The 10,175-nt window shown below is 39.1% G+C and overlaps 1 protein-coding gene across 3 annotated transcripts in view; it reads left to right on the top strand.

Moving 5' to 3' along the window:
- The first annotated feature begins 832 nt into the window (after positions 1-832).
- LOC135582124 (eukaryotic translation initiation factor 2 subunit gamma-like) overlaps positions 833-10,175 on the top strand; it is a 35,365-nt gene continuing 26,022 nt past the window's right edge. Inside the window, exon 1 of one of the 3 annotated variants that reach the window (XM_065089844.1) lies at positions 833-990. The gene's annotated coding sequence lies outside the window, so the exon portion shown is untranslated. The remainder of the gene's footprint in view (positions 991-10,175) is intronic. The other 2 variants (XM_065089842.1, XM_065089841.1) reach the window with 2 other exon arrangements.

Genomic DNA, 10,175 nt, shown 5'->3' with positions numbered 1-10,175 from the left:
AGCCCCCCATTTCCTCTCTTACATACTCATGCCAGAATTGATGTGGCAATGGGGAGAGTGATAGGACCTCCGACAACCCCAGGTTGAATAATCCGCCTAATAGGTCAGTAATGAAGTGGCCATGATCTTCACTGTAGATGTTGTAGTGACCACCACCATCTACGTCGATGTTGACGCAGTTGTCGAGCAGCAAAAACCTCTCGCATCGCTCTCATCCACAACAAACCGCTCGTGGCCCTAGTGGTGCTATTGTCTACTACTGCTAACGTCATCCGTCATCATTAACTAAAACGTTAAAATTATCTTTTTATCTTTTTTTTATTTCCGTAGATAGGACCTCCGACAACCCCAGGTTGAATAATCCGCCTAATAGGTCAGTAATGAAGTGGCCATGATCTTCACTGTAGATGTTGTAGTGACCACCACCATCTACGTCGATGTTGACGCAGTTGTCGAGTAGCAAAAACCTCTCGCATCGCTCTCATCCACAACAAACCGCTCGTGGCCTTAGTGGTGCTATTGTCTACTACTGCTAACGTCATCCGTCATCATTAACTAAAACGTTAAAATTATCTTTTTATCTTTTTTTTATTTCCGTAGATAAAACCATGCCAAGATGAATGAATCTAGATGTTTCACTTTCGTAACTATAAAGATACTAATATAATTTTTTTAAATAGAGAGACCAAAATGTTAAAGGTGGTTAATTACATAAGTAATATTAATTAGCCCATCAATTAATCTCTTATCATTTATATAATTTTTATACATTAATTAATTATATATTTAATGTAATAAATATAAGTATCTTTTATTAAGCGGAGCAGCCCTACCCATCGTGCCAACCCACGCTTTCCTTCTCATCGAGTCCAGTCTCTGGTTCGGCGAGGCTTCCACTCATTCTCGATCTCAGCCCCAAGCTCGCTCCTCTTCCTCGCTCGCTCGGTCGTTCACCTTCTCTCGTCGCTGGTATCATCGACGAGCAAACAGGTAAATAATTTCCCTGGTAGCGCTTCACCGTCTCTTTTTCCGTCGATTCTCAAGGAACACTTGCTTGTAAGAATCGATCTGATCAGAGCTTGTTATGTTTCCTTTTCTCTCTGGGCCTATCTATGTTGCATGAGATTTATTGTATTCTGAGTGCCGTTTTCGTGCTTTTCGTGGTGGGTGGGGCATTTGGTGTGCAATCATCCTCCGTGCAGTCGTTGATGTCGGAGCCATCAGGTTGTCTGCTGTTTATGCCCTTTTGATTCATTACCATTTAATATGAGCTTCATGGGAGGCTTCTACCAAGAATAATTTTGGGGGACTGAGTTTTCGATTTCAGTTTGTCTTGTACTGACTGATTTTATCATTTTTGACCAATAATCGTAACACTGGAACGGAAGAAGAGCAAGGAAAAAGGAGGGAGGAAGTCCTTATTTTACTGAACATAATGCATGCTAACTTTTGCAAATTAATTCTACACGAAAATCTTTCAAGTGGCTCCTCATTTGTCTAAAATTATATTAAATGATGACTTGATAAGATACTAACATCCTTGTTTGGGGTAAATGCACGAGTGACAGAGTGCAATTTGATTCTATAAGACCAGATGAATGTTTGTTGTCACATCCTAGATTTATAAAAAGAATAATAAATTAGTATTTTATTATCCATAATTTACATAATAAACTTTCTCTTTTTTTTTTCTTCATCCTTGAATTCAAATCCTTGCCTTTACAATAGTAAATGTTCTATTAACTAGAAAAAAAATAACATCTTCTTGGTAGGGTCACAAGTTTTTTCCACTCAAGCTACAGATATATTACAAAGTAGTAGATTATTCTGAAAATAAATATAAGATAAAAACATATCAGCAACCACACATGCTGATAGGAACATCGAAAAAATCATAAAAATAATCTTTAATATTCGTGTAATATAAATAAATATCAACAATTTAAAATTGATCCATCATAAAACTTACGCATCAGAAAAACGATAATAGTTTCTTACGTAATAAATAAAATAATGCATCAGCCACATGCAACGCATACATAATAACTAGATAATAAAGGCGTACATCACACCCGATGGTGCACTCTCCCAACTGCGGATGTAGAGGCATATTCCACGGGATGGATTCCTCCCAACAGTGGATGAAGATAATCCATATCGCACTCCCAACAACGGATGGAGTGGTCTCGCTCACCCGCCCAAGTGGGGAGACGTTCCCCCCAACAATGGATGGAGGAATCGTCTAACCATCATGTCTAACAGTTCGCTAATCCCCAAAGGGAATCGTCATACCTGCCCTCGGTAGGGATACATAAACATTTATGATCATTCATTTACACTCGTCCATTCACTCATGCATACATCAAGAAATCAATATGATTAAATATTATGAGAGACCATACTTAATGTAAATCTGCTAGACTATATTCATTGGTGGCACCGTATTGTACTGAGCCTACAAGTCCTTTCACATGTTGCACTTCCAATGTGAACTACTAGCCTAGTTACATCTACTACGTGATAATAATCATATCAATATCATAAAATTAAGAAAAGTAGAAAATCAATAATCATTTTCAAATGATATCTTCAGGTAAAACCTTTAAGTTCATCGAATCATAAATACATGAAACATCAATCTCTCAATAGTCCTCAATTAACCAAAACCCTAATTGGAATGACTCAATTGACTTAAACTAAACTCAATTCGATTATAATATAACATTACCAACCTCAAATCCTTATAGAACCGGCCTGGAATCACCCTAGACTGGTCTAATTTAGATTTGATTGATCTCAATTAGGTTAAGTAGGTTTGAATTAGTCAAGTTAGTCTAGAATCATCCTAAATCGATTTTAACTGATCAAACCTGTTTGATTTAGTCAATTAACGTGCTCAAACTAATAAAGAGAGAGGAAATTGAACTATGTCATATAATGCTAACCCAAACCGAACCAACCCACCTGAGTCTTGGATGGGTCACATGCGCTGCATATGCCTATTCCAAGTAATAGGTTGAGTTGAGGTACAACAGGCTAGATAAAGGAGTGACGATGTGTCTAATGCCAATCGCATAGTTGGGCAAGCTCAACTTCATGGACTAGGCTAAGCCTTACTTATAAGTTGGGCTGAGTTTTACCGCTGAACTAGGCCATGCTTGGCTCGTGAGTTAATCGTACCTAGATACATGAGTTGGGGTCGTACCTGACTACATGGATTAGGTCGTACCTAGCCGCATGAGCTAGCCCATGCCTGGCCACATGGGCTCGGTCATACATGGCCATATGGACTAAATCGTACTTAACCATATGGGTTGGGTCATGCTTGGCCACATGAGTTGAGTCGTACTTGCCACATGAGTTGACTCCTATCTGGCCACATAAGCTGGGTTATGCCGAGTCACATGGGTTAGGTCATACATGAACACATGGGTTGAGTCGATCTGGTTTGATATATCAACTTGACTCAAGTCAAACCCCAATTAAACTTCTCTTATCAAATTATATTTTAATATCTAAGATTATTAAAGAATGACTCAAATCCGTTAATTAAAACTTTAAATTCACGATCTTAAATTTAAAACTAATTACATTATAGAAATTCACACTTAAAAACATAGATATATCTAATTAAATATATTAGAACTATTATGCTAATCCAAAAATAGGAATTAATAATTAAATCAATATTAAAATTCACTTAAGCTTTAGAGATCAATATAAATCAAATAATCATTCGAACATCACAAAATAATTATCATTATTTACTAATCAAGAAATTTTGAAGTTAAAACATCATTATACATCATAAAATTATAACAATCTCAACATCAAGATTTTAAAATATGAATCAAAGCTAGTTAAAAAAGAAAGAATCCTACCTTTCCTTGGCTATCTTTTCCTCGATATCATCTTCTTAGGAAGTCCTCTCCTTAATCCTCCCGTTGTTAGACTCGGTGAGGAATGAGGAATGAGGAATGAGGAAGGAGTAGTCCCCTTTATATAGGAGAAGATGAGATCTCCTTGAAAGGTAAGTAATAATTTAATTTAATTTTTAATTTATTTTTATTTTTCTTTCACACATAAAGAAAGAAATATAATATTCATTTCTTATAATTCACATACGAAAATGGAATGTAAACTATTTACTTCCTAAAAATCAAATCATTCATTAGGAAATAAATCAATTAATAATTTGATTGATTACTAGAATTCCTAACTTATCCACATGATTAAGGAAATCAAATTTAAGCATTTCCTTAACTATAGTACACAAACATAGAAGTTAATAATAAAGCAATACATCATTAATAGTAATTAATTTATGTTAAGGGAGAAATTATCGGTGATTACATTTGTGCTCTTCAAGCTCAGGTTTTATTTAGTGAATTTAGAACAAATGGTAATAGTGCGACCACTCGTGTAGTGAATGCTGGTTACTTGGTCAAGTTTATATATGATCCTGATTTGGAGAAATCTTGTGATAGTCTTCCAAGAGATTTATGTTTTAAAAGATATGTATGATAGTGAAGCTGTTAGTGTTAAAACTTAAAACCACATTGAGTATGTTCAATGAGTTACCTATTAGGACTACACCAAGGATCTGGCTTAAGCTCTTACCTTTTTCCTTTAATAATAGATGAACCTCTTTGGTGTATTTTATTTGTTGATAATATTCTTTTAGTTGATGAGAGTTTAAATGAAATTAATTCTAAACTTGAGTTGTGGGAACAAACCTTGAAAAGTAAATGTTTTAGATCGAGTATGACTAAGATTGAATATATGTGATGTAATTTTAGTGATACTACGAGTAGACCTAAAAATATAGTTAAGTTGGATGGACAAATAGTTTCAATAATTCAAAGTTTTAGATACATTGAATCAATTGCTCAACAAGATTGAGGGACAGATGAAGATATTATCAATAGAGTAAAATTTGAGTCGTTGAAATGAAGAGGGATATTGTGAGTTTTATGTGTGATCATTGGGTATCTTATAGATTAAAAGAAAAATTCTATGAGACCGTTATTGTAACAATAATGTTGCATATATGTTAGATGGTCAAGTAACAACATATATATATATATATATATATATATATATATATATATATATATTTGTTTCCTTGAAATGAGAATGTTGAAATGGATGTATAACTTTGATAGAGGATAACATGAGGCAGAACTATTTAAAATCATATAGTTATATGCTATGGAGGCCTGATATATATACATAATTATTAGAAAATATTAGATATTAATATTAGAGATACGAAAAGAGACCGAGAGACCTTAAAAGGGTTTCTCAGAAAGATTTAAATTCTCTTAATTTAATTAAGAATATAATTTTTTACAAAGCTCAATGACAGTAAATGATCCATATAGTAGACCTAAATAGTTAGAACTTTATGGCTTTGTTATTGTTGTTATTGGTTCATGGCATTTGTTTTAAGTTGCTAGGTTTATATCCCACCTATATTTTTAGAAGGGCAAACACAAATCAAGTAATAAATCTGCCTGTGCAAATTGAAATATCAAAACTAATCATAAGATCGTATTGTCACGAATGGTCGTCGTGCACTCGCAACAACTTCGTTCAACGAATCGTTCATCGCTTTTTCCTACATGTACAAATGCTTGGCAGTATGTTTTGTCTTGGTTTTGTGTGTTTTTGCTTGTAAAAATGCATGTTTGAACATGTTGCAACGCTACAGTGTGACCGCTCACTGCGTCGAGCAAAACCATCCCAAAATGGCTCCTGTTTCGTGTGCCACGGCCTGTTTTCTGTAGATTGTAGCTGCACGTAAAATGTCAGCCATCTCAGCCCCTTGGAACCCCCCGGGTGACACAGGGTTGGATGGGGCTTCGGTATATTGTTGGGCGTTGAACAATCTTCACAAGTTTGCACGTTAACTTAATGGGAACTTGCCTTCGCTCTCGGCACTCGGTGAGCAGTTGTTTGTGGACTTGCAACTGTTCGTTCTACCTTTTAAAGTTATTGTTTTCTCCTTCCTCTCTTTTCTCTCTTGCACTCACGGTACTCGTTGAATTGCTTGTAAAGCTTCCCTCTTCACGAGACGTCGGGACTTGTCTGTCACTCGTTTTCAATTTAATCAACTTTCTCTTTTACAGGTCCTTCAGGACCTATACGAGGTTGCAACTAGGCTGACCCTTTGCGGACGCATATGTCGCAAGAGCGCCTCATGACTTTGGTAATCCTAGTTAAGTCCGAAGAGTTGGCGCAAGGGTGTTTCACGACTTAGGCAACTCTAACTAAGTCCGTGACTTTGCCGTAAGGGTGCTTTACGACTTAGGCAATTCTAGCTAAGTCTATGACATTGTGGTATTAGAGTGGGCAAGCAATTCGAGCAAACCGTGAAGAAACTTCGTAATCTCGCCATGGTAAAGCATCGTGGCGAATTGAGTAAGGCGGGGCAAGTCGGACCATTATCCCAAGTAGCTGCAAGTGGGCTGCAAATGCAAACTCGCTCTCATGTTGGTGGAGTCGCTCTGGAGGATCATGGCAGCGAACATGATGAGCGAGAAGTTGGCTACTCTTCACAAGTGGAGGAGGCGTAATCTGGAGCGCCAATCGAGAAAAAGAGCCATAATGAGAGACTCATGGCGGTGGAAACCCGCCTAGATGTTCTCGAAGCGAGCTTAGAGGAATTCTACCAAGGCCAACGAAGGCTTCTTGGGGTAGAGAGCTCGCAATAAGAAGTTGAATCCCGAATCGACAAGGTTGAGGCCCTAGTCGATCGATTGACGGACGATACCAAAGACTTCATGCAACATTTGCACAAAGTCGTGGCGGAACTCACTTCCAGAGTAATAGCGCTCACAAGGGAACTAAATGCGGGAGGGAGCAACACTCGCATTGCGTCGACATAAAACTTGAGGGCACATGAGCCTCATTTCTATGGAGGTGCTAAGGACGTTAAGGAGCTCGAGAATTTTTTGTTTGACATGAAATAGTATTTTTGAACTATAAGGCTTGATTCTGAAGATATCAAAGTTTCAATAGCAACTATGTATTTGAGTGGGGATGCAAAACTTTGGTGGCGAACCTATTGGGAGGAGATCCAACAAGGTCGATGTCGAGTGGACACATGGGAGGACTTGAATCGGGAGTTTAGAACTCAGTTCCTACCCGAGAACACTGAGTTCGTCGCAAGGAGGAAGCTGAGACAACTCCGCCAAAGTACTTCCATTCAAGACTACGTGAAGCAATTTTCTGCACTAATGTTGGATATTTAGGACATGTCCGAGAATGATAAGCTGTTTAGCTTCCTCGATGGTATGAAGCCATGGGCTCAACAGGAACTACATCGAAGGAATATCACCGATGTGATCGGGGTAATTACGGCCGTCAAAAGGCTCACCGACTTTGTTTCCTCAGAGGACTTAGGGAAAAAGAAATAATCTTCAGGAAATCGCCCTCCAAAATATTCTCGAGGGAAGGAGCCTGGGGGAGAGCAAAGGAAGAAGAGTTCCTATAAAGGGTCAAGCTCAAAAGGCAATGCCCCAAAACCTGGTAGATGTTTCTTGTGTGGAGGACCGTACGTGGTGAGGGAGTGCCCACCGAAACAAGCACTTAATGCCTTAACAACTTCAATCTACTCCTCCAAATCAGACAAGGGCAAGGCCATCGCTCTTAGTTCGAGTAGTTCAGAATTCAGCAACGACGATGAGGAGTCGCAAGGACCCTAGATGGGAGCAATGCGTTTGTTGAATGCTTTGCGGGGTCAAGTGGGGGAGGACACAAAGACAAAGTCACATAAAGCAAGGAGCAATGAGTTGATGTACGTGGACATCAAGCTTAATGGCCAAATAACCTGTGCAATTGTGGACACGGGCGCTACCCATAACTTTATTGCCGATTGAGAATCAAAGCGATTTAGACTGATCTTGGAGAAGAACCCAAGTAAGGCGGTGAACTCGGAGGCCAAGCGGATCTTCGGGCTGGCAAAGGGAGTCCCCATCAAGATTGGGACTTGGAGCGGGAGCACAAACATGATGGCGGTGCCACTGGACGACTTTCAAGTGATTCTCGGAATGAAGTTCATGCACGCGGCGAAGTTGGTGCCAATGCCGTTCCTGAACTCCCTATGTTTGATGGGAGGTGACGACCCTTATGTGGTTCCCGTCTCTCGGAGTGGAACTAAGAACCTTTAACAAATATCGGCGTTACAATTGAAGAAAGGGGTACGAAAAGGAGAGTTAACCTTCGTGGTTGTTGTAAAGCTAGAGCCACTCGACGGGGAGGCCATTCATGAACTTGCTGTGGTGGCGAACGTTCTGAAGGGGTTCATAGATGTTATGTCACCCGAGTTGTTGAAAACTCTGCCACCACGTAAATGCGTGGATCATCATATCGAGCTGGAGTCGGGAGTGAAGCCTCTAGCAAGACCACCCTATTGCATGTACCCTCCAGAGTTGGCAGAGCTCAGAAAGCAGTTAGATGAACTGCTAAGTGGTGGTGTTATCCGTAGTTCTAAAGCACCATTCGGAGCTCTAGTTCTCTTCCAAAAGAAACAAGATGGGAGCCTCCGACTATACGTTGACTATCGAGCCCTCAACAAGGTGACGGTGAAGAACAATTATCTCATCCCGCTCATCGCGGACTTGTTCGACCAACTAGGCACAGCAAAGTATTTCTCCAAACTCGAGCTTCGGTTGGGGTACTGGCAGGTGCGTATTGCTGAAGGCGATGAAGCGAAGACTACTTGCGTGACCAGGTATAGAGCGTTTGTGTTCTTGGTGATGCCTTTCGGCTTAACCAACACTCCGGCCACATTCTGCACTCTTATGAACCAACTATTCAAGGAGTATTTGGATAAGTTTGTGGTCGTCTACTTGGACGATATCGTCGTCTATAGCCAAACGCTCGAGGAGCATGTCGAGCACCTTTGGATAATTTTCAAGATTCTTAGGGAGAACACTTTGTTCGTGAAAAGGGAGAAGTGCTACTTTACTCAGACGAAGATCTTATTATTGGGGTATCTGATCGGTGATGGTTCCATTCGGATGGACAAATCAAAGGTGCAAGCTGATACGAAATAACGAACTCAAAGAAGGTGTCAGAGCTGAGATCCTTGGTTTCGTCAACTACTATCGGCGCTTCATGGCCGGGTATTCGAAGCGCGCAACTCTACTGATGGAGTTGCTAAAGAAGGAGCAGCCTTGGAGATGGTCTAACAAATGTGAAATTACATTCCAAGATCTAAAGGCTATTGTGTTGGAAGAACCGATGCTTAAATTGCTGGACTATGGGGAGCCCTTCGAAGTACATATAGATGCTTCAGATTTCGCTATTAGGGGAGTACTCATGTAGGAGGGTCACCCAGTGGCCTACGAGAGCCGTAAGCTCAAACGAGACCAAGCGACGGTATCCGGTGCACGAGAAGGAGATGACAGCAGTCGATGGAAATCATCAACTTAGCAACCATACATCCCGATAGCTAAAAAGCTATGATACATATGGAATGCAAATTGACCCCCACCAACAAATTGAAACAAGACGGATCGTTCAAGATTGAAGTTAGGGAAACTATTCTAATCACTTTATCAATGAAAATTTGATGAAGTAATTAGAACAACACTTTGATTCCTTTAAAACGTCACAAACTAAGAAGCTTGATAAGTTGAAAGGAAAATTAAAGATTTTTGGGTTTTGAACGCCACAAGTAGAAAAGCTTGATAAGTTCCAAAGTTCATGCAAGAACTTAAAAACAAAACACTCACCGGTGTTGAAAGTTGAATACACTTCTGATTTCTATTCCTTATAGTATATATAGTACAAAGACCAAGTACAAAGGGAATGAATCCATTAAATATATTAAATGACATTCATATTCCTAATGCATGAATATAGATTACTCATGAATCTATCTTGAATTGATTTGAATGATTATTCATGAATAAGCTCACAATTCCTAATATGATCCAATATGACTGAATGACCTTTATTTTTTTAAAATGTGCTAAAAATTCATCCTTCTCTCAAGGTTGGACTTTCTTTTCACGATGTGGACTTATTTGAATCAGGTTGACTATTTTAGGCTCTTCTTGTATCCATAGAACCTTGACCAAGTTTTGACCAGCTTGCTCCTTCCAAATGCTTTCTAATAAACAAGTTAAGGCTTCTTTCATCCTTTTAGCTTTAACTTTTGTCAT

Source organism: Musa acuminata, chromosome BXJ1-11 (genome assembly GCF_036884655.1).
Source record: "Musa acuminata AAA Group cultivar baxijiao chromosome BXJ1-11, Cavendish_Baxijiao_AAA, whole genome shotgun sequence".
Classification (NCBI taxonomy): domain Eukaryota; kingdom Viridiplantae; phylum Streptophyta; class Magnoliopsida; order Zingiberales; family Musaceae; genus Musa; species Musa acuminata.
This window is presented reverse-complemented; position numbering and strand designations above follow the sequence as displayed.